Raw genomic sequence first — 25,314 nt, forward strand, 5'->3', positions numbered from 1 at the left:
TAAATAAAGATGGATGCTATCTCTACCTGGACCCAACCACTTGATATATTATTTCCAAAATATCATTGTTTCCACTGCAGGTTTGTTCACTTGCCCTTCAGCAAACACATATTCTATAAATTTCCTCCATATTTTCAAGAAATCATTTAATTTCCAAATTCCCTTTTAGTCTTAATATTGCGTATCAATTTATCATTTATCACTATATTCCATACTTCTTTGTATCAATCTTCTAACTGGAAATCATGCTTTTCTTTCCAATTTTAACTATTATTAGCCTTGTTACTGTTAATAATTGGAGATTAACTCCTTTATTTCTTGTGGTATTTTAATATTATCATGTATCAACAGTAAAGATATTTCTGGTGTGCTCATCATCTCGAATATCTTTAAATATCATTTTCCAAAATTTTGTATATATTTGCAAATCCACCACATATTTATATATGAGCCTATTTCTTGACATCCTCTCCAACATTGATTTAAATCTTTTTTATCTATCCGGTTTAATCTGACTGGTGTTAAGTACCATGTCCATACAATCTTATAATAGTTTTTTTTTTATCCTTACAGACATATTTTTCAAAATACACATATCCCATAGTAAAGGTAAAGGTTTCCCCTGACGTTAAGTCCAGTCATGTTTGACTCTGGGGGTTGATGCTCATCTCCATTTCTAAGCCGAAGAGCCGGCGTTGTCCATAGACACCTCCAAGGTCATGTGGCCGGCATGACTGCATGGAGCACATATCCCATATTTCCTTCTATAATTGTACATTCAAACTTTTTTCACAACCTTTTCCCCATGTTTTTCTGAGGTGGTCTTACCTCTGTTCTTCTTCCATCAGTATTTTGCAGATATCACTTGTTCTGAGTTGTTTCAGTTCCTGTTTCAAATAATCATTAGTTCAAATTTTGTATACTCTCTACCACCCTTGTATTTTTTTTGTATGTCTGCTGACCAATTTTCCAAGCTTAAAAGATTCTTAAAGGCTGGGAATGCTGATGTTGACCTGGTTACTAGACAATATTATTGTTTACAATCTTGGAAGCATAGGTGATAAAAGAAAGCAAACTCTAGGCTGATACAAATTGTCAGTCATAAATTAGTCCCTTGACAAAAATGATGTTGGGAGAACCACAACTATTTATGGGATTGTGATAAAAAGGTAATTTGTATCTTTTTGGGTCTTGGATCTCCTTGTGTAACTATGGTGGTTCAATCTAGGAGGAGGCATTCCTGTAGAGTCCCTGTGCACCCACTATATCTGTACTAGAAGACAAGGAAACTCTTTGGAGGGCAACTTTATATTATTCATTAGAAAAGCATGGAAATAGCAGAAAAGGACAACATTTTGTAGTTCAGTGACCAGGACCATTGCAAAGAGGAAACTCATCCATTCCTGGACCCATCAGCACACACCAGATGTTCCCAGTTGGATCCTGGTCCATTTACTGTAGGCTCACAGTTTATGTGGTTGATGCATTTTAGGTGGGTTCTGGTATTTGGACCAGAAATGGATCAAAACAATTACTGTATATATACTACAATCTGCCTGGACTGCATGTGCGTGTGAACTTAGAGTACATATCTTCAAGGTCTAATCAGAAATGAAACTAGCATGCACAAAATATTATCTCATCATTTTGAAACGTTATGATATTAATTTTAAGAAAAGAAGAGCATTTGAGAGGAATTTATTATTTGAATCTAAATGTCCCCTGAGTTAAAAATAATAATACCTACATTGGTTTCCTTTTTGAAGACAGGGTTGCTATGGCAATGTGTTATTTAGCAAAAGTATAATTGCAGCAATTTTGGTTCATTTGTGCTTTATGAAGTCACACCTGTTCCTGAGTGGGCCTAAATAACTCTCCGCTTTCTCTTTCTCTCTCAAATTCTTTTGTTGATTGCTATTTCAGATTGTGTAGACTTCTTCCTTTGATGAATGTAACTCTTAATTAGCAATAATTTATATTTTCCTGGAGACACAATGTGGATAGACAATATACTCTTTTATTAATTTATACATGCTAAAATGTGTTCATGCACACATCCATATTGCTTTCCTTTAGCCCCTGTTAAGCACTGGGATTTGGGGGGAAGGGGATTGTTTGTTTTAAAATGTATTTTAAATTATATTTATTATATTTTAACTGTATTTTAACTTAACAAACACAGTACTGTTTTTTAATTTTTGAATTCGTTTTATTTTAAATCGATCTAAATGTGTGGTTGTTAGCCACTTTGAGTCCCCTTGGAGAGAAAGGTAGGGTTTAAATAAAGTAAATAAAGTGAAACCTTGACTAATGGGCATCTTTACTTATGACCTTTAGGAGTTATGAGCCATTGCTTGGCCCGTGTTTACCTTTGACATACGAGCAGCAGCTTGACCTACAAGCTATCATCTGAGGGCGCCAGAGGGAGTGCTGGCTCAAGAGTACAGGGCTTTTGCTTCCAACACCGGACACCCAAAGCACAGGATACAAGTGGAGCATATGACCCAAGTGCAGGGCATAATTACTGCCCCCACCCACAACTGGAATGGCTGGAAGAGTGAAGGGGTGGATGCCCGTTATGTACTGGATACAGATGAGGCTCCCCAGGCACAGCTGCCTGTCTCATGCTCCCTCTTCATATTCCACTGCCCACATTACTGCCTCTCCTTTCCCTCTTCTGGTTTCCTGAATAGTAATTATTGGGGTGCAAATGGGGTTCCCCAAGAGCAGTCTCCTGTCTTGCGCTTCCTCTTTATTGTTCCGCCGCCTGCATTGGCACCTCTCCTCTCCCTCTTTTGCTCTTCTGAAGGAGCTTCCAAGAATGAATACTGTAAAATAAGAAAATGATGCTTCTGCCTCTTCGCTTTGTACTTCCTTACCATAAATTTGTGTTTCTACCATTTAAAAGTTGAACTTTCTGTTACTGTTCCTTGTGAATGTGAAGGTTTTGCCTTGCTGTTACACTGGGCAACGCACATTTTGTTGCCTCAAATGTGTTTCCTTGCCACAGTGGCTGGATGGAGCCAAGCAAATTTATTTATGTATTTATTTACAGTATTTATATTCCACCCTTCTCACCCTGAAGGGGACTCAGGGCGGATCACATTATGTACATATAGAGCAAACATTCAATGCCCATAAACACATTGAACCGAGACAGAGACAACAGACAGACAGACGCAGAGGCAATTTAACCTTCTCCTGAGGGGATGTTCGATTCTGGCCACAGGGGGGAGCAGCTGCTTCATCATCCACTCTGATGGCACTTCCTCACTTCCTCATTCCAACGTTGTAAATTAGTTAAACTTGCCTCCCCACTTTTATAAGTGTTACTTTATTTCCTACTAGATAGATGCAACTATCTTTCGGGTTGCTAGGTCAGCAACGAGCAGGGGCTACATTTTATTTTTAATTGACGGGTGATCACCCTGCCACGGGCTGGCCTCAAACTCATGACCTCATGGTCAGAGTGATTTATTGCAGCAGCTGTTTACCAGCCTGCGCCACAGCCCAGCCCCTATTTGTTTACATTCTCTTTTATTATGTGTCATTATTTTTATATATTGTTTGTTATTTATCAAGTATATTTTCTTGTTTTAAAACATTTAACAAAAATGGGGAGGGGGAGTTTCTGGGGTTCGGAACAGATTAATAGTATTTCAATGGGAATGGCCCTGGAATATGATTTTCGGATTATGTGATTTTAATGTTTACATTAATATATTTTAACTCCATGTTTTAATGTTTAATGTTATTGCATTTTATGATTTAATTGATAGTTGTATGTCATTATTGTTTTATATAGGCATTGAATTTTGCCATAATATATTTGGAAACCATTTATGTAGCCATTGAATTTTGCCATAATATGTCTGGAAGCCACTTTGAGTCCCCTACCTGGGGTGAGAAAAGCAGTATATAAGTGAAGTAAATAACAAATAAAAACTCGCTTTGAGATAAGAGCAATTTGAGTTAAGAGCCCAGTCACAGAACAAAGTTTCCAAGAGAATGCAGACACAGCAAATAAATGAGTGCTTGCTGTGAAAGATTTCCAATATCTAACTTCATGCAATATGGGGGTTGAAGGACAATTTCATTGAGGAGGGAAGATTCTTGCTTGATTGGCAATACCTTCATTTGGTTCCTCCTCCACCCCAGTTCAACCCCCTATTTAAAGATATATAATTTATTGCTCTTTAGCTTTGTATTTGGTGACCTTATGACATGGCATGTCAAATGTATTGACAAGAAATGGTCATATGTGTGTGTAAACTGTTCGAAAAATCCATAATCACTGGATTCTATTAGAAATTATCTTTCTTTCCCGGTAAGTCTCTAAATGATGATTTATCGCTGATTCAAAAGAGCTCTGTACTTTTCCCCATGCAATTAAAGCCTGTGTTTTTCAAGCATAGAGCTTTCATCCCCAATGCCACAGGGCAAGTCCCCCCTCCCTCTGGCCATTGCATAGCAGGAAAGTTCAAATTTTTCCAGGCATATTAAATTAGCTCTTTGAGTGCCAGCTTAGATAACTGGCTCTGATGGCACATCAGGTCTATATATTAATATAGTGAACATATGGATTTTCCTTCCTTAGAGCATCCTTTTAGCAGGTAACAACTTCCATTAGTACTGTTTCATATGTCCTTGTCAGAAGGCAAGGAAGAGATCAGTAATTCATGGATATGCCATGATTTGTTCTTGCACCAAATTCAATTAGGTCAAAGTATTTTAGTTCTAGTTTTAACGTTATGCTTAGGCCTGAAGGAACAGAGGTGGATGCAACAGAGCAAATGTGCTCTCTAATGATAACTAAGATGTTTCTGAGTCAATATATTCTGGTTGCGAAGGCCATAATGTCAGCTATAAGGATTTTTAATTAACACTTTTCACAAGACATGAGACATTTTCCATCCAGCCAGCAAAGATTACTTTTCCACTTGAATTCTGCTGAAGAGTCTTGCTTCAAGTCTTTCAAAATCAAAGTCATGGAATAATAGCAGACATGCAAATAGGCTGTCAGACTTGCATCCACGTAGCAATATGCAAACATTTATATTATTTGAACTTCACGGGTACTGGTTCTTGCTGTTTTACTGCAGCTTTGGTTTGCAGTGGGTTTTTTTTTTGGGAAGGATTTGGGAGGTATGACATGTTCTATTTCAACCCAGGTTTGAAAAATACCCACAACCCAAACAGGTTGATATACCTGTTTTAACATTTTATCTTGTAAGATTGTCCTTTTCGATTGTTTTACCGATATTGTTGATTTATTGTTGTAAATTTGTGTTTTTGTTTTGATTTTATATTGTGATGTTGGGCAAGGCCCCATGTGAGCCGCCCCGAGTCCCTTCGGGGAGATGGGGCGGGGTACAAGAATAAATTATTATTATTATTATTATTATTATTATTATTATTATTATTATTATTATTATTATCAACACAACGACGTTGTATGGCACAGCAAACAAGATAGATATGCTGGATTTCGTTTCGCAAAACCACAAGTCGAACACTTCCCAAGTGTCTAGGACTGTGTGATGTATTTTCTGATGATGTGTGCAGATCCCAGTAGGGTGGCCTTTTGCAGTTGGCAGATGGTGATTTTGTCAATGTCTATTGTTTCCAAATGCCGGCTGAGATCTTTTGGCACAGCACCCAGTGTGCCCATCACCACCGGGACCACCTGTACTGGTTTCTGCCAGAGTCTTTGAAGTTCAATCTTGAGGTCCTGATAGTGGCTGAGTTTTTCCTGTTGTTTTTCATCTATGCGACTGTCACCTGGGATGGCAACATCAATGATCCAAACCTTGTTCTTTTCCACAACTGTGATGTCTGGTGTGTTGTGTTCTAGAACTTTGTCAGTCTGGATTCGGAAGTCCCACAGTATCTTTGCATGTTCATTTTCCAATACTTTTGCAGGTTTGTGACCAGTTCTTTGCTGCTGGGAGGTGGTACTTGAGGCATAAGTTCCAATGAATCATTTGGGCCACATAGTTGTGCCTCTGTTTGTAGTCTGTCTGTGCGATTTTCTTACAGCAGCTGAGGATATGATCAATGGTTTCGTCGGTTTCCTTGCACAGTCTGCATTTTGGGTCATCAGCTGATTTTTCAATCTTGGCCTTAATTGCATTTGTTCTGATGGCTTGCTCCTGGGCTGCAAGGATCAGGCCTTCTGTCTCCTTCTTCAGGGTCCCATTCGTGAGCCAGAGCCAGGTCTTCTCCTTATCAGCTTTTCCTTCAATTTTGTCAAGGAACTTTCCATGCAGTGTTTTGTTGTGCCAGCTGTCAGCTCTAGTTTGTAGTGCGGTTTTCTTGTACTGGTTTTTTGTCTGCTGTGTTTTGAGGAGTTTCTGATTTTTGACTTCAATCAAAGCAGGTTCTTCACTTTGCTTGACATATTCTGCCAGGGCATGTTCTTCTTCTTTGACTGCTTGCTTTACTTGTAAGAGTCCTCTGCCCCCTGATCTTCTAGGCAGATATAGCCGGTCAACATCACTGCGAGGGTGCAGTGAATGATGAATGGTCATGAGTTTTCTTGTTTTTCTGTCCAAATTGTCCAGTTCCACCTGTGTCCAATTTATAATGCCAGCAGTATATCTTATGACAGGTATGGCCCAGGTGTTTATGGCCTTGATGGTGTTGCCTCCATTGAGCTTGCTTTTGAGAATTTTTCTGACCCTTTGTGTGTATTCTTTGCTGACCACAGTTTTCACATGTTCATGCTTGATGTTGTCCAGCTGTAATATGCCCAGATATTTATAGGCCTCTGGCTGGTGACACTTTATTGTTTGGCCATTGGGCATATTTATGCCCTCACTTTCAATGATTTTTCCCTTCTTCAATGCCACTGTCGAACATTTGTCCAAACCAAACTCCATGTTGATATCAGTGCTAAAAATTCGGACAGTGTTGGTCAGAGACTGGATTTCAGTTTCTGTTTTCCCATATAGCTTCAGGTCATCCATGTACATCAAATGTGAAATTTATTATTATTATTATTATTATTATTATTATTATTATTATTATTATTATTATTATTAAGCTGTTCTTTTAAAACATACATACATTCCTACTCTACTGTTACTTAGTATTTGTATTGTAATGTTATACATATACTAAAATACACTATATTAACATGCATGAATTTATTTATTATATTGACTACTTTAGCCATGAGACCATCCACATTGCTTAATTATAGCAGTTTGACATCACTTTAACTGATATGGCTCCATCCTATGGAAGCCTGTGATTTGTGGTACAAGAGCTCTCAGACAGGGAAGGGTAAATAGCATACAAAACTACAAATCCCTGGATTTCATAGCATTGTACCATGGCATTTAATGTGGTATCAAATTGCTATAAATCAGCTTGTATCCTCTAAGCATCACTCCAGTAGTCTATGAAAGAGGGGAAAAAATAAAATGCAGATAACATAGTCATGCTAGTTAGGGAAACCTGGGAGTTGTGGTTCCAAAAAAGTAGTTTTTATGTGAATGCAAACACATGAAGCTGCTTTGAGTCTCCTTGTGGAGAGAGAAAAATGGGATAATAATAATAATAATAATAATAATAATAATAATAATAACGTGAAAAAGAAAATTGCCTTATTTCAGGCCAGATTTTTGTTGCCTTAGCCCAATAGACTATTTTATCCAGCAACAGCTTTTTGTGGGGGTCTCAGGCAAATGCCTTTCACATCTTCTACATCATACTTTAAACTGGAGACTTAATGGATTGAAAATGGGATTATCCACACATAAACAGTGAGTCTGTTTAGTCCTGCTTGAATAAAGAAAGGCTGGAGCTCTAGATATCCAGCATCTGGACATGATATGAAAGGAGATGGCTTATCATCAACAGCTACTGCTTTGAGATTCCTGTGGAATGACAATTTTGTGCAGAACAGAGAGCACTGCCTATTTTCTTAAAAGTTTATCCTCTTCTTATTTAAAGAATCGACAAGTTGGAAGTAAATCCTTCACTGGCACTAAGGAACAGATGATACAGAAAATTTCACTCAAAACATGCATGCCAGGCTTGCGTTAAAGACCAGTAAAAAAAACTGGTGACCCAAAGCCTGAGCAGAGTAATCTTTTTTCTAACAAAAGTCAGAAAAGAGAACAGGGAGAGATAAAAAGCCTTTAGCTAATGGGTGTAGGAAGAAAAAAAGCTTTAGCTCAGGGGTGTAACAGGAGACAGTAGAGGGAGTAGTTGTGCTATGAAAAAATAGGAAAAGGTCAGCAGTCGAGTGCAAGGGGATAAGGGAAGCAACAGTTTGCAAGTGGTGTTGGTAGCCAGTCACCATATCTTTCCATTGTGCTTAATTTAGGGGTGAAAATTTCTCACAAGGAGTAGCCATAGTAATTCAGAAGCCTATCTAGCTCCATAGTCTGTTCACATAGTGCTGACTGGATCTCTGCAGGAAGTCCACAAACAGGATATAAATGCTATGTTAGAACCCATAGGTAAAGGTAAAGATTTTCCCTTGACATTATGTGTAGTCATGTCCAACTCTGGGGGTTGGTGCTCATCTCAATTTCTGAGCCGGTGTTGTCTGTAGACACCTCCAAGGTCATGTGGACGGCATGACTGCATGGAGTGCCACTACCTCCCCGCCAGAGCAATACCTATTGATCTACTCACATTTGCATGTTTTCTAACTGCTAGGCTGGCAGAAGCTGGGGCTAGCAGCGGGAGCTCACCCTGGTCCCCGAATTCGAACTGCCAGCCTTTCGGTCAGCAAGTTCAACAGCTCAGCGGTTTAACCCACTGTGCCACTAATCACCCATACTAATCACTATTCAGGCAGAAAGCCAGGATGCTGCTTGGATTTTGGATCCCCATTTCAATACTCAAGGCTAATCCGGGCTTCTCTTCTTTTCATTACATTGTTAATACATTTTTCTGCCATCCTCACCTTACCCTTTTTTGCTACGTTCTTCTCATCTTAATCAATCCTTATCCTCTATTGAGACTTCCCCTGCATCTCGCAGAGTGGAGATCTTTGAATTATTGAATGAGGTGGAAACTGTTCACCATGAACTGTTGTTCAAGAATTTGCATAAACGGATCCCAATTGTATGTGTTTTGAGGGAGGGGTGCGTGTGCACGAAGCTCCTCTTGGCTGAGCTGCTCAAAGGTTCCATGAGACATATGCTGTTCTGAAAATGTAGAGTGATAAATAATTTAGGATTGCACCTGGAAAGGTGAAATATCCAAATCAGTCAAATTGTATGGCAAAGAACTGATGCGCCTATCATATTGAGATGTCTCAGTACAATGACATGCACTAATTGCTAATTGCTGAACAATTAGGGATTGTTTGGCTGTGTGTGTTAGATAAGCCATAGAATTTACCATCTAAGTGGACCTCAGATCTTCTTCCACATTAGTGTCTGGAGCTACATCAAATACAAGGAAACACAATTCCAGCCTGTGTGATCTATTTCAGACTTGTGCTAACTTGCTTTTATTGTTATTGTTAATTATACTCAGCTATTATTTAAGGCTTTAATTATTGTTTCTTTATTCTTGGGAATCTTTTATTGGCAAGCCATACTATTCCAAGATAAACATTAATAAAAAGGGGGTGGATGGGCAGGGAGATGGTAAAACTGAATACTTGATCCAGTGATGAAAGCCCAGATGGATGGCTGTAGCTCTTAGGAGGGTTAAAGGCAGCTTCTCACTGTTAGCTAAGTAAACATAATCTCCCATTTGAAACTGGAGTGATCTTTATATTACTCTGTGGAGCTTGATTTATCAAAAGAAGGGCAAATATTTGTCACGGTGCATGAAAAGCAAGTAACAACTGTCTGAAAAAAAGGAAAATGAAACAGCAGTTGAGACACATTTTTCACCTATGTAAGATTCTGGGTGCAGGGATTATGGAAGGCGCTTTGGACTAATATTTAATTCATTACCAGCCTAGCTTTCTCTTGAGTCCTCTGATTTAGCCTTTACAGAAATCACAGCATTACTTATAAGCACTATAGTCTTCATAAAATATTTTTTATGTTCCATGGATGCACAGGGGTCTCTTAAGAAGACTTTCCCAGCACAAATATCCTTAAGATTATTCAACATATCTCTTTCCCCCTCCCACTTCAAAACTCATTGCATGGTATTAAGTCTCTGACCAATGAGAGGATAAAAGACAGAGAAAGAAGGCTATCACTCAGCAGTAGAGCAAAACACAGCTTTCAATGCAGATGCTCCATTTTCAAAACTGGGAAGGAAGCCCTTCTTGAGCCCCCAGAGAGCTTCCACAAGACAGAATAATTTCATTATGTCTGTATTAAATGAGGCTGTTGATACATTGATACACCAGGGAGCCATCAAAGTGACCTCTGTGCATTGGGACTGATACATAATGGAACCAATGCACAATGGCACCTAATGCACAATTGGACCCAATGTAGAATGGGATCATATGCATGGGGACACCAGCTAAGGAGTGTTGACACACATCAAAAGAACTTTATGTACATCAGAACAAAGCAAAAAATGAGCTCAACCTTGCAAGAGAGATTAAAAACAATAAAAAGGGATTTTGGTTATGCCATAGAAAAAGGAAGGAAAAGAAAACGGAAGGGCCTCTGCAAGGAAAAGGTGGTAAAATGCTAATGGGAAAAGAGAAAAGACAGAACTGCTCAACACCTTCTTGTGTGAGTCTTCTCACAAAAGGAAATCAGTGTTCAACCTTAGCAATATAGAGTGGATGAGGCAATAGGAGAAATGCAACCCAAAATAGGCAAAGAAGTAGTCCAGGAATACTTGGCTACTCTAAATGAATTCAAGTCTCCAGGGCTACATGAAGTATGTACATTCAAGAGAATTGAAGGAACTAGCAGAAGTCATTTCAAAACTACTGATAATATTCTTCGAGAGTTCTTGGAGATCAGAAGTCCCAACAGACTGGAGGAGGGCAAATGTTCAAGAAGGGGAAAAAAGAGCACCCAAACAATTACTGTCCAGCTAGCCTGACATCAATACCAGGAAAGATTCTGGCACAGATCATTAAGGAGGCAGTCTGTAATAATTTAGAAAATAATGCTGTGATCACTAAAAGTCAACATGGATTTCTCAAAAAAAGTCATGCCAGATTAATCTTTTGATAGTTACAAGTTTGATAGATGCAAGGAATGCTTTGGATGTAGCATATCTTGATTTCGGTAAAGCCTTTGACAGGGTCCCCCATGATCTTCTTGCAAACAAACTAGTCAAATGTGTGCTAGACAATGCTACTATTAGGTGGATCTGTGATTGGTTAAGTGACCAAACCCTAAGGGTGCTCACCATTGGTTCCTCTTCATCTTGAAAAGAAGTGAATAGTGGAGTGCTACAGTGTTTGGTCTTGGGCCCAGCACTGTTCAACATCTTTATAAATGACTTGGATGAAGGTTTAGAGGAGGTGCCTATCAAGTTTGTAGATGACACCTATTTAGGAGGGATAGCTAATACTCCAGAGGACAGGATCAGAATTCAAAATGACCTTAACACAGTGGTTCTCAACCTGTTTTTGGCCTTCAACTCCCAGAAATCCTAACAGCTGGTAAACTGGCTGAGATTTCTGGAAGTTGTAGGCCAAAAACATCTGGGGACCCCAGGTTGAGAACCACTGCCTTAACAAATTAGAGACCTGAGCCAAAATGTCAACAAGGAGAAATGTAAGATACAACACTTAGACAGAAAAATGAAAGGCACAAAGACAGGATGATTGAAGCCTGGATTGACAACAGAACATGTGAAAAAGATCTTGGAGTCTTTGTGGATAACATGTTGAACATGAACCAACAGTGTGATGCAGCAGCTAAAAAAGCTAATGCGATTTTGGGCTGCATCAAAAGTAGTATAATGTCTAGATCGAGGGAAGTAAAAGGTCCCCTCTATTCTGTTTTGGTCAAACCTCACCTGGAATGCTGTGTCCAATTCTGGGCATCGCAGTTTAAAAGAGATATTGACAAGCTGTAACATGTAGAGGAGGGTGGCTAAAATGATCAAAGGTCTGGAAACCATGCCCTATGAAGAGCAGTTTAAAGAGCTGGGCATATTTTAGCCCACAGAAAGAAATCTTGAGAAGAGACATGATAGCCATGTATAAATACTTCAAAGGATGTCATAAGGAAGAGGAAGCAGGCTTGTTTTCTGCTACCTTGGAGACTATGACTCAGAGCAGTGGGTTCAAATTACAGGAAAGGAGATTCCACTTGATCATTAGGAAAAACTTCCTGACTGTAAGAGCTGTTCAGCAGTGCAACTGTCTCCCTCAGAGAGTAGTGGAGGCTCCTTCTTTGAAGGCTTTTAAACAGAGGTCATTTGTTGAAGGTGCTTTGATTATACTTTTCCTGTATGGCGGAAGGCTGGACTGGCCCCTGTGGTCTTTTCCAACTCTATGATTGACAGTGTGCCACTATGAATCTTTTCAATTTACTAACAATATTTGTTAGACTTTCAGCTATGCGGCTAAGTATGGCACCATCTATACTGCCGTATAATGCAGTTTATATGGTTAGTGTAGACTCATATAATGCAATTTTACTGCCTTGAATTGAATTATGTGAATCTATACTGGCCATATATTGCAGTTTCAAATTGCATTATATGGCACTTTGGATGGGGCCTATGTGTAAAGTTATGCAATATAAACTGCAACAGAGAATTCCCACTTATATTCACAGCATGAACCCTTCATGCTTTCGCTTTTGGCTATCTTCCTACGCAATCCATGTTTGCTTCCACTGGAATGAAAGATTACGTTGTTTTTTATGACTCATACTCCTTAGCAGTGCTTCAGTCTTTCCACTACAATCTTTCCATTCGTCTTCACCAGGGAGACAAATGGCAAGATATTAATATTTGTTTATGTCCTTTCATTTTTGGAATTGTCCCTCTTGGTTATAATGTGACTGCTGTCAAGACAACCCACTGTGTTATTAAGTTTGCTACCAGAAGAAAGTCCCATTCAATATTATTGTATTTACTCCTTGGTAAGCATTAAATCCTCTGCTTTGCAAGTGATTGCAAACACAACCAGATTTCAGTTAGCTGAGGTTTTCACAATGATCATCTTGTAAACGTTCCTACTATTACTACTTTACATGACCATTATGGATTTTCTAAGAGTTTTCTTTTGCCACACTGTTGTTTCGCTGAACATATCAATATTTAAGCAATGGCTAATTTTTTTTTTTTAGAAATAATCAAGAGTTCACAATCCTTTGTGTATACTCAGAGTACTAGCAGAGAACAAACTAGAATTAAAGCAATTTTATGCATGCAAAATGAAAGCTGATAGAAAAGAATATATTTTTCATTTCTTCTTCTAAGCTCTCAGAAACCATAAGACACTGTTGCTGAATTCCCCGATATCCCATGTGTCCTAAGGAAAAATAAGTTTAGCAAAGTACATTTACATGCTTGGTTTCCTCAGAAAAGAAAAGCTGATATTAAAATACACATATAGGCAGAGGCGTGCACACACACACTAAAAAGATGACTCTATTTAAAGTGATCTGTGATATCTTTTTTAGAAACCAGGGAATTTGCTTCAAAAAACCGGTGACCTTTAAATGGCCTTCATGTTCCATTAAAACAGCCCGCAAGCAATTTACAACCTCAGGTCACTTTCACTTTTAATTGTGCTTTATTATTATCTGTTGTTGCAGAATGTTTCAGTCAATTTAACTGGGAGGGAATCACCTCTTCTTGATGGGTTGAATTCAAGTTCTCACAATGAACAGTCATCCTCAATGGCTTCATTGCAAGGAAATCTTGTCCTTCTTTTCTCTTATCTCCCCACCCTCCATTCCGTGTACGCTTTAATGGTTTGGGTGAAATTATCATACCATTATGTATATTAATGACTGGGTAGTTGCTGAGTGGTACAATTCTGTTTCCACTCTAGAGTAAGAGGCGCTCGGCTGCAGGCACTGGCAGGCGTGCATGCTTTCCGGACCTGTCTGCGTGCCCTGCCACACACACACACTCTTTCCAAGGCAAGGATGCAAGTTTGGCTGTAGACAAAAGCAGGCTTTCGTGTTGAGCAGATTTTTGTGTGTGGAGGGGGTTTCCCATTTCATGCTCTTGAAGAAACAGAAGACACGAAAGAAATGGTAGAAACAGTAAAAATGAATTCCATGCACAACTCTAGTAGGTAGGTATATCTGTCTATCATTTCTATATATCTGTCTGTTTGCTGTCTATACACACATACACACATCACAGTCATAAGCATTTGAAGCTACTTAAACTGTCTGTCCCTACAGAATCCTAGGATTTGTAGGTTTGCAATGTATTTAAAAATATCTGTAAGAGAGCTTTTGTGTACTCTCCTTAACCTACAGCAAGATAACAAGTAATTAATATTTATTACAGAATTTCCCCTTTTCATAATAAGCAGTAACAAAATTGTACTTTAAAGGAACTTCAATATCATTAATTTCGTTGGTTAAAATGTGGTTATGAATAACTTTTTAAAAGTAATTTTAAGGACATTTGTAAATATTCAAGGAATTAAAGTGGACCTTTTCAAGTTTGATACCTTCCCTTATAAATTCTAATATCCTTTCTCCAAAGTTTCTTTTAAAAAATGATTAGCATAGCACATTATTCACAATATTTCCATGGTCAACAGTAACATGGGCTCTGCAAATGGTTTATATATTTTTTTTAAAAAAATAACTTTCCAAGCACTTCCCCTTGGTTATGCTGCCTGGGTTTATGGTGAGAAGCCTGTTCTTCATGCTTCTAGGGAATCACATTCATATTTCATAGCCTTATAATAATAATAATAATAATAATAATAATAATAATAATAATAATAATAATAATAATAATAAATAACAACAACAACAACAATATGTCATTATGTAACTGCAACTTTGTCAGAGTAATTGCAGTGCAGCAGTAGTTGGATGGAGTCAGTGGAATGCAGAACGAAGTGACAACCGAGACTTTAGTAAAACTATATACAAAGTTTTACTGTAAGCAGTAATAATCAAGACAAACAGACTTGCAGACAATGGACACAGGACTCAACATCTAGGCAGACAGAACTCGACTCTACTCAGAACTGATGCAATCAGCAATGCACATACACTTGTGTCTGGACACTCCCTGGTTCCAGCCACACATCAAGGTCATCACAGCTTCTTAGTAATTAACTCTTTCCAGATTATAGTACACCCTGGATGATGCAATCAGTATGCAATACAGACAAGACACAAATTTCATTTAAACACTACCAATACACAAATCCCACATTAACAAACTTTCGTGACAATGGGGCTGTATTCATCTCTAGCAGTAAAAAGAATACTCATGTGATATTACTTGACTATAGCCTACTACATGTAGTCCACAAAGTTTTCATGTTGAATGTTTTTATATTGTGGAATGATATTTTAAATTGTAAGTTGCTCGGAGCACTCTGGTGGAGAGCGACTAATTAAGAAATAAAGTGAAGTGAAGTGAAGTGAAGTGAAGTGAAGTGAAGTGAAGTGAAAGTTTATGTTATGATACCTTCCTTAGTTTTTAAAGTGCCAAGGACTCTACATTGTATTTCATGCGGGGATTCGTATTCAAGAAGTGATGTTGAACAAACGGTTCCTTCAGACTCTTTCCAACTCCAGGTTTCTCTGATTCCATCTCTAATCTGCTTCAGAAAAATCATGACCTACTTCAGAGGATTTCTTTTGTTGTTGTTGTTGTTCTGCAAATCTTCTTAATGATTTTAATTGTTTGCCCTTTATCCACACATAAATGCTTCTTTCATTTTATTTCTGTAATCCTTCAGATATCCACTCCTGTGGTGATGACGTTAGGAGCTTTGATTAAACAAACCATTGTGCCTTGGGAGACAGAACACAAAATGCCATTCCCAACCAGATTCCAAATGATGAAGTATTGCATAAGCATCAAACACTTTTATCCCTGAAATAAAAGCCAAATGGCTCTGAAATGTAGCTGGTGATAAAGATGACCTACTTATGCTAAGGGTGGCTAATATATGCATTCATTACTATACATATGCAATGTGGCTGAGTTATGCCATTGCTTGGGGGGAATATAAATTTGAATGTTCTTTCTTCCACTTTGGGACTGTTTATGTTTTTTCAGCTTTAGTAATATGCTGGAGTTGGGTCATCTTTGCTTTGGGCATATAAAGTTCTTACTTGGTCTTTGAGTCAAAATAAACACGTACATGCATTTATAAAGCTAGAGTTTTGCAATAAGATAAAATATACTTTCTGACTTCCTTCCATTTTCAGTTATGACCCATATATTAACTATGTCCTAAATAAATCCACATCTTGCCTGCTTTCCCTGTTTTTTTTGTTTTTTTTAAGTGAAACTAAAAAAAGGATAGCCTAGATAAGAGGAAAAGTAGCAGGAAAAGCAAGAGGAAAAGAAAAAGAAAAATTTGGAAATTTGCTTACACAAAAAATGTGAAATGTATTACTCCAGAAAATGTGCTACCAGTGTAGACATTCCATAGTAAAGGTAAAGGTTTTCCCCTGACATTAAGTCTAGTTGTGTCGGCTCTGAGGGTTGGTGCTCATCTCCATTTCTAAGCTGAAGAGCCGGCGTTGTCCGTAGACACCTCCAAGGTCATGTGGCTGGCATGTCTGCATGAAGCGCCGTTACCTTCCTGATGAAGCAGTACCTATTGATCTACTCAGATTTGCATGTTTTTGAACTGCTAGGTTGGTAGAAGCTGGGACTAACAGTGGGAGCTCACCCCACTCCCCGGATTTGAACCGCCAACCTTTCGGTTAGCAAGTTCAGCAGCTCAGCAATTTAACCCACTGCACCTCCAGGGGCTCCTCAGAAATTCTATAATGTACATAAATTAAAGAATAATATATTTTTAAATATTTTGCCCTTTTCCTCGTGGGGACTCAGAGCAAATTACAGCATATAAACAGATACAGGCAAAAGTTCAATATCTTGTTACAATGAAAATACAATGAAACACAAAGACACAGAGGCAATGGTGCCTCCAGCTCTGGAGACAGTTCTCATCTCAGGCTCTGGGGAGGTACTCATCTCCATTTCCAAGCCAAGGAGCCTGCGTTGTCCATAGACACCTTCTGGTCATATGGCTGGCATGACTGCATGGAGCACCTTTGTGCCTTCCCGCCAAGGCAGCACATATTGATCTAATCACGTTTGCATGTTTTCAAACTGCTAGTTTGGCAAGAGCTAGGGCTAACAGCAGGAGCTCACCCCATCCCATGAATTTGAACTGCCAACCCTCTGGTCAGCAGTTCAGCAGCACATTGTGCCACCTTGGCCTCATTGACACTGTATTAAAACCTCTGTAACCCTGTTGTCTCCTAAATACTTCTTGGTCCTGTATCTATGAAAGCCATACTTATTGAAATCATCCCATAATGTCGAGACTAGAAAACTCCTAGTAAAGTCATTAATATTTTGATTGCAATCATTACATAGGGTTGAGATGACCAACTAGTGTCTTACAAAATAAGCAGCTAAAATAGCCTTAAGAATAAATAGTTCAGATGAAGGAGCTATAGAGATCCCTCTGAAGAAATATGAACCAAAGAGTCACCGTGGCAGGATAAGGGAGAATTATAATAAGCCTATTTCAAACTGTAGCTATAAAGGGCCTTCCCTTCTTCCCCCACTACTTCCTTCTCATTATGCAAAATCTGCCTGGAAGGCAGAAACACAATTAATTGGTGCAGTGAAATGCTTAACTCATTAACTACAGATTTGAAACACATATTTTAATGGGAATATTCCCCTATGGCAAATCATTCATTGATGATACCATGTTGTAAACAATCCATATCAATCTTCTCGTTTCAAAAGTAGTTTTAAAGGTCTGTCCTCTCCATACGATTTTCTAGTTAGTAATACTTTGCACCATAGATGTCATAATTCCTTGTATTTTGGTGTGTAAAATATAGGCATGGGAATGCTTCTGGAGAAGTCTATAAATATAAGCTATGAATGTGTCCCAATGGGTTAAAACAGTGCTTCTCAACCTTCCTAATGATGTGACCCTTTAATACAGTTCCTCATGTTGTGGTGACTCCGAACCATAAAAATTATTTTCTTTGCTACTTCATAACTGTAATTTTGCTACTGTTATGAATTGTAATGTAAATATCTGATATGCAGGATGTATTTTCATTCACGACCAAATTTGGCACAAATACCAAATACGCCCAAATTTAAATACTGGTGGGGTTTGGGTTTGGATGATTTTGTCATTTGGTAATTGTAGTTACTGGGATTTATAGTTCACTTACAATCAAATAGCATTCTGAACTCCTCCAACGATGGAATTGAACCAAACTTGGCACACTGAACTCTCATGACCAACAGAAAATACCTGAGGGGTTTGGTGGGCATTGGCCTTGAGTTTGGGAGTTGTAGATCCTCTACATCCAGAGATCACTCTGGATACCAAACAATGATGGCTCTGGACCAAACTTGGCACAAATACTAAATATTTCCAAATTTGAACACTGGTGGAGTTTGAGGAAAATAGACCTTGATATTTGGGCATTGTAGTTGCTGGGATTTATAGTTCAACCTACAATCAAAGAGCCCCTTGATCTCCACCGATGATAGAATTGGGCCAAACTTCCCACACAGAACCCCCATGATCATAAAATACTGGAGGAATTTGAGTTCCTAAGACCATCAGAAATATGTGTTTTCTGATGGTCTTTGGCAACAAACTCCACTCGCAACCCCCCCAGGGGTCCCGACACCCAGGTTGAGAAATGCAGAGTTAAAAGGCCAAAGCTCAAAACTTTACAATGACTAATGCCAAAGATGTCCTACTGGCAATGGCAGAAGATTTGTGATAATTATTTTAAGGACCAAATGTTAATAAACTATGTACTATGACACTAACCAAATTGTTAATTTTCAGGGCATATCTGAAAAATTGTATATCATCATCATCAAAATATATATAAATAAAGTGATGAGTCAATGGAAGAAGTAAATTATTCCCCTATATAAGAGACTAGCTGTGCCCGGCCACACGTTGCTGTGGCTTTTTGGATTCGTTTGTTCACCAGGTGGAATAGCAGTGAATAGCCCTGCAGCCGCAAAGCCTGGCCGTTTTCTTCGTAAGGGTATCCTAGTTTGGTGAGCTGGAATACACTGAATTGTCTTGGTGTGGCAGGTATGCATGCTGTTATTGGTTTCCTTGAGTAGCATGTAATGGCCTTGCAGCCTGAAAGCCTGGCTGCTTCCTCCCTGGGGGAATCTTTTGTTTGGAGGTGTTAGCTGGCCCTGATTGTTTCCTTTCTTGATTTCCCTGCTTGATTGTGCTTAAAGAAACGGCCTCGCAGCCCTTCCGTTGGTGTCTGGTAAGCAAACTGAGGCATTTCTGAAGTAATGGCAGCGTGGCTTTTCCCCTCCCAGCTGTTTCGCCCTATGTCCCTTCTCCTGCCTGCGAAAAGGCCTTAGTGTGAATGCTGGGGGGAGGAGGGAGGGAGGACGGGAGCACTGGTTGGGGAAAAGCCACGCCACCATTACTTCATAAAGCCATGTGGCCATTACTTTTGTTTACCAGACGCCCACGGAAGGGCTGCGATGCTGTTTCTTTAAGCACAATCAAGCAGTTTTCTGATGAAATGGGCCCCCATTTGGACTACCACTGCCATAGTCCCAAATAGCCGGTTAGGGATTGTGGGAGGAGTTGTTCGCTCTCCCTTCCTTCTCCTGCCTGCGTTCGTGCTATGTCGTTTTCGCAAAATCCCTGACTGAATTCCAAGAAAATAAGTTTTTAAAAGCTTGAAAATAGGAAAGCTTTCCTTCACCCTTTTTTCTTCTGCCTCGTTCACTTGCCGGATGTGGTTGTTTAGGCCTATTGTCCTCCTTCCTTGCATTACGCAATCCGCCAGCCCCGGCGGTTGGGATGCTTGCATGCAGCTGCCTTTCATGCACGTATGGCTTCCAAGGGTGGGGGCTAATCCGCACATGTGCACAGTGCAGATTTCGTTTTTGGGTTTTTTTTGAGTGACTTCCAGTTTGATTTTTTTTTTTTGTTTTGATGTCTAAACACAGCGGGGATGACCATGTATTTTATGGCCAAGTTTCGTGGGTTTGGGGTGTTTAGTTTCACTGTTTACTTTAAGGCAGAAATGGTCAGAACATTTATATATATATAGATTGACCTTATCTGTAGTATTTGGAAAGTATAGCTCTGTTGTAGAAGTCTATAAAACAAGGGTATGTTGCTGGGGGAGCAAGAAAAAACTACAACAAATAAGCAGCAATAATGGTGTAGGAAAAGAAGGGAATTCAGTTACTTTACATACCAATACATGGCTTTGGCAAGGAGGAGCACTAAGCCAGTGAGCAGATTCAACAGATATTTGCAAAGACAATTTCCCTTGTAAAATTCAAATTCGGTCAAACACACCAGAAACTGACATTTCCTATACAACTGTTTCTATCTTTTGTCTTTTTTTGTTTTTGATTTTTTAAGATATATTAATTTTTATTTACATACATTAATAACTTACAGTGAAACAGAACACACAACAGTGAACATTTTACAAACAACAACCCCACCACCAAGGCCTGAACAAGTATCATTTCATTTACCACAAAATTTATAATTCAACCATTAAATCAATGTCATATCCAAAATTCCTAACCAACAGGGTTATATTGTTTTCCTTTTCTAGAACATATTTAATGAAAACTGACCAGTATAAATCAAAATCAGATCTATTAAATTCCCCCCTGAACACCCTCTTTTCCATTGATAATTTATCATTTAGAGCTACTCTATCTTTTGTCTTGAGCCCTCTTTCCCCCAGCATCAGCTGTGATAGGATGAAGTTCCCTGGGATTTTTTCAAGCCAGGAGTGTGAACATTGGTACAGAGGTGTAGCAACTGGGAGAGGAAACGAAAGCATTGCCTCCACAAATAAGGATCTCCAAAGGAAACTTCCATCAGTCCTGACATTTCTGGCATGTCAGTTAACTTAAAACTTCATCATGAGTAAATCTTTAGGAATAGTTGAACCTTTAGACATAGTTTACGAAAAGAAAATGAAGTGTGCTTGGCTAACTGAGCTAGTTTCCAAAAGAGTCAGAAAATAGCAGCACTTGGAAAACATTCGTTTTTCTGATTACAACTCCCTGAATTGCTTGGCTTGTGTGATTTACGTTCTTTTTGAGTCACTAAACCTGATCCCTTAAATCTCCTTAACTAGCTGTACATGCAATTGTTCTGGTAGCAGTAGGGAGAAAGGGAGATTTCTCTGTCTTTTACTTTCAAGTGTCTCAGGATGTTGGATGCCATATGGACAATTGTCCCAGAGTCAGCAAGAAGGAGGGCTTTCTCAGATGAAGCTGCTAAAATGTGATTATGGCAGGATAACAGTGCCTGCTGATGGGGCTCACTGCAAAATGTCATGGCTGCCCTATAGTTGTGATGTGATTATCTCTTTCATTGTTATGAAAAAGTAGATGGATTCAATATTAATTTTGTTCTGCCATTCCCTTGTTGTTGTTTTTTTAATTTTTATATTATTATTATTGTTGCTTCTTTGCCTTTTCATCACATTATTTACCCTTATTTCAGTTAGGTGAGGATATTCTTAAACCTTTTGTATAAACATTTGTAAATCCTGTTGTTATTGCTTACACTTATTTTCATTTGGTGCAATTACATCTAGGATATTTTGTTCCAGCATTCCTAGGTTATTCATTTCTTTTGTTTATATCTTAAACTTTTTACAAATCCTTTATCTTATTAACATTAGCTGCTAAATTTCTGAGCAGATGACAATAAAAAATGGAGAAAAATAAAACAAAACTCCTGTGTTACCTCCCCCATCACCCACCTCCCTGACCACATTTTCTACTATATTGTTACCTTTTGTCATGTGCACAGTTCTCTTACCTTCTTTATAATATTTGCATTGGACATATCCATTTTATATATATATTGTCCATTTGTTTTTTATTTCCCCTCTTTTCTTCTCTTGCACGTCCTCCTTTGTTACACTTGTCATAATTTGGAATTGTACGTATTCATATGTGTAATTGTTCCAGTTCTTCAATGTCCACTTTTTCTCATCTTTCCACCTTATGCAATTACTAATTGTCCAGCTCTAATAATCATTTTAAACAGTTCTTGTTCCTTTCTATTGATTCTCTTGTTTCCTAATATTCCTCTTAGTATCATGTCTACATTTACTTGAATAGATATTTTAAATATTCTTTCCATCATTTTTATTATCATTTCCTAGGTCCATAGGTAAAGGTTTTCCCTTGACGTTAAGTTTAGTCATGTCCAACTCACCAGTAATCTAAGGTTAGGTGTGAAAAAAAATATGGACATAGGAAAGGAAGCCCATGGTGGTGCAGCGGATTAAACCGTTGAGTTGCTGAATTTGCTGATCGAAAGGTTCGAATCCAGGGAGCGGAGGGAGAGCTCCTGCTATTAGCCCCAGTTTCTGCCAACCTAGCAGTTCGAAAACATGCAAATGTGAGTAGGTCAATAGGTACTGCTCCTGCAAGAAGGTAGCGGCACTCCGTGCAGTCATGCCAGCCACATGACCTTAGAGGAGTCTACATACAACAATGGCTCTTCGGCTTGGAAATGGAGATGAGCACCAACCCCCAGAGTCGGACACAACTGCACTTAATGTCAGGGGAAAACCTTTACCTATTTCTTGAAGCTTTCCAAGCTGCCTCAAAAGTACAATCTAAAGCAGATTCACTGTGCTCCTCCTGATATGTAAACCTCCCACCCACACCCCTTGAAGTGGCAATGCTTTACCCATACCACCATTTTTTTGTAGTGCTGTAGAGCTGTGTATAAGGGGATGCACTTGCTGATGAACTGGACTGGCGCGTCACTTCTAAAGAAGAGTCTCTGGCATGTGACAGACCTCCGTTTGATCTCTTACTGCACTGGAATTTGTTTTAGTTGTGTAGCTGAGCATAGGCTGCCATTGTATGTGCTCAAATAACACCATTTTACAAACCTGCCTGCCTAAGCTTCTTATTTTTTTAGAGGCAGACATATGGAATGTTTATGTCCAGGCTACACTATGATCTCATTGTAACATTGAGCACTCAGATGGTGTAGTAATTACTAAAAAGCCATCGAGTATCACCAGATTATTTGCATTTCCCTGGGGAAGCAGTGGAATCTTAAATACAGGACAAAGAAGAGTTGTTGGAAGGATAAGCATATAAGAATAGATTTATTTGGAAGCTTGCCTTTACATACAAATTCTATGTGCTTTATCATAAATTACAGCTATGAAGTTTGTCCCTAGGAATCAAGTCACATTCCCAGAAATGCTTTAACACCCAGAACATTTAAATACTAATGCAAATTGCTTCAACCTCATCTCCTGTTACAGTATTTGTCCCTTTAAAACTGTTCTTGCTGCTTTGTAAAATAAATACTAATGGCATATTGGCATCCCTTGGGTGAATCTCATAGATCGGGAAGGAGACGGGGCTTAAAAGAAATTTCTGATTTTCATCCACAGTGTGATACTGAAGGCATTTTCTATGACTTCTTTCATTTTTCTAATACTTTCTAGCTAAGGTATACTCTCAAAGGCCTGATTACTTTAGCTCCCAAACATCAAATATATTTTGTATTGAAAATCTAATTTATTGCCAAGGAACCGTTGCAGGAGCAGACATTGTTCGCCTGTAGTTGTGTTCTCTGGCTCCTTTGAAACAAGCTCAGGCACCTAATAAGCATGATCAGCCCATCCATTAATAAATGTCTCTTGTAGCAAAAGGGCAGCAATGCCACACTCATCAGAGCATATTACAGTTTTAAAGCTGGTCTATGATTACAATGGCTATTCTTACTTAGAAGCTATGACCAAATACAAAGAGGGATTTCTTTGTGTTGTCCAGGGTTAGGAATGGATAATATCAGATGTGTAAAATACCACTATAAATTGAGTAAAGTCAGTTCATGCATCCCCAAATTATTAATGAAAGCTTTTTATGTTTGTTTATTTTGCCACATTCCTCCTCCTCCTCCTCTTCCTCCTCCTCCTCCTCCTCCTCCTCCTCCTCCTCCTCCTCCTCCTCCTCCTCCTCTTCTTCTTCTTCTGTTTATTTATGTCCCACTTTATCTCTCCCAAAGGAGACTCAAAGCGGCTTACAATTAAAAGTTTGACGACATAATTTAAAATATACAAATATGCAAACATTAAAACAGATTAAACATAACAGTATTAAACCTCACAGTTAAAATCCATTTAAACACATTCAAAGCTAAAAATCATAGCACCCCCTGCGTGATGGCACACCCCATATTAAGATCAAGACCCTTAACATACAGAAACACTTCAGGCAAGATGAAAGTTAAACAAAATGAGTTTACTGAAAACAAGATGAATAAAGGGTTAACTCTACCCGGGGCTATTGAAAGATAGCTTAAAACAATACATTACAAAAGGAGATTTTGCTGGTCGCAGTCATATCTCTGGGATCCTTGAAAGTCTTTTGCCTCTAATGTAAAGTGATTGATTTGGTCTTCTACTTTGTGAAACTTGGCCTGACCACAAGCTTCTGTTGTCACAGGGACTGACAGTATATGAAGAGTTTATTAGTGCTAAGCATGCCTGTTTGGATTGCTAGGGCCAAGGATTTCCAGATAATATTCAGGCCTCTAAACTCTGTAGCTCTATTGCAGAAAGAAAAGAGGGCCAAGAACGAAAGCTCTGGGTAGGCAAATGGACTAAACCAACCAAGGCTGGCCTCTAGAGATTTTTTTTAAACTCCACTCAAAAACTAATACAAATGGAGGCATCTACACTATTGGGGAACCTAAACAGAGGGAACTGAAGCAAAGGAGAGGAAAGGCAGAGCCAAGACTTCACACCCTGACTTGCTCTTAAAAACCTACATCTTTAAAAGCCTGTCTGACTTAGAAAGTTTTATGTGTTGTCAAACGTTTTCATGGCTGGAATCACTGGGTTGCTGCGAGTTTTCCGGGCTGTTTGGCCATGTTCCAGAAGCATGCTCTCCTGACATACAATTAAAGCCCTGGCAAACCATGCAAAAAGACTCTGCGAACCCCACCTCCTCCAAGGGGAACTGAACCACCTAAACTGGGCTCTACAGGCCAACAGATACTCCACCACAGACATCAGAAGAGCTGCAAGGCCAAGAGCAAGCTACGAGAGTAAAGGGAAACATCCACTCAGAAGAAAGGTGTTCTTACCATACATCAAGAGAACCACTGACCGTGTAGGGAAGCTGATGAAGAAACACAACCTACAAACTATCTACAGACCTACTAAGGAACTCCAACAA

Source organism: Anolis carolinensis, chromosome 3, assembly GCF_035594765.1.
Source record: "Anolis carolinensis isolate JA03-04 chromosome 3, rAnoCar3.1.pri, whole genome shotgun sequence".
NCBI classification, from domain to species: domain Eukaryota; kingdom Metazoa; phylum Chordata; class Lepidosauria; order Squamata; family Dactyloidae; genus Anolis; species Anolis carolinensis.